At 55.5% G+C, this 847-nt stretch overlaps 1 protein-coding gene across 2 annotated transcripts in view; it reads right to left on the reverse strand.

Moving 5' to 3' along the window:
• FOXJ1 (forkhead box J1) overlaps nucleotides 1-469 on the reverse strand; it is a 5,579-nt gene extending 5,110 nt beyond the window's left edge. The window contains exon 1 of one of the 2 annotated variants that reach the window (XM_069752070.1): nucleotides 370-469. The gene's annotated coding sequence lies outside the window, so the exon portion shown is untranslated. The remainder of the gene's footprint in view (nucleotides 1-369) is intronic. The other variant, XM_069752069.1, reaches the window with a different exon arrangement.
• Nucleotides 470-847: the final 378 nt, after the last annotated feature.

Raw genomic sequence — 847 nt, forward strand, 5'->3', positions numbered from 1 at the left:
TGGGGGTGATGGTTAATTTGAGGGGAAAAAAAGTACGAGATCACTGCCAGAGTCATGGAGGTAAGAAGCAGGGGTAGCTGTATCGTTTGGGTAGCTTTTTCGCTGAGGATTGGGCAGAAGGTTTATGCCATGTTGATGGGACAAGTCATTCTGGCTATAAGCCTATAACGCTGATCTATTGAGGAGCAGCCGATTAGCAGTCAGCACACGTCTGCCCATGCTCTGCCAGGCCGAGGTGCCAACCTACAGCCATTGTGTTCTCATTCTCATATCTGCCCATTCTATACAGCAGCTGGCAGAGATCAGAAAACCGGGCGCTGCCCCATAGGAGACCCCCAATGATGGACGATCACGGATGGATCTTGTTACCTGACTGCTGATCGGGAGGCTGCACACGAAACTTCCAGAAGACGCAGCAGAACTGCTGAGGAGCCGCAGATGAGTTATTGCCAGCTCTTATCTCCCAGCGTCTCCTGCCAGGCATTAAGTACCAGCGGCTGTGAAAGGCTTCTCTGGGAACTATGGCAACGCTCCGCCCGTGTACACAGCTTCCAGCGTTCCGATTGGCCGGTGAGTCTCCATGGTGAGGGCAGTCATGCCGCCACGCCCCCTCCTGTGGCTGCGCGCTGTGTCTGGCAGGACATGGTTGGCACGCTGGCATGTTCATGGTGAGGGGCAAGAAGGCAGCGGGGGAGGGGCTGCTCTGCATGCTTCATGTCACACTGCCTTGTAGCGTGTGTCCGCCTGCTGGGGGCGCTGTCAGAGGGGTCTGAGCTGGTGCCTATATGGTGCAGATGCTCCTATAGAGGGGGTAGTCAGTGACTAGAATGGGGGCTCACAATTTGCT

Source organism: Ranitomeya imitator, chromosome 2 (genome assembly GCF_032444005.1).
Source record: "Ranitomeya imitator isolate aRanImi1 chromosome 2, aRanImi1.pri, whole genome shotgun sequence".
NCBI lineage: Eukaryota > Metazoa > Chordata > Amphibia > Anura > Dendrobatidae > Ranitomeya > Ranitomeya imitator.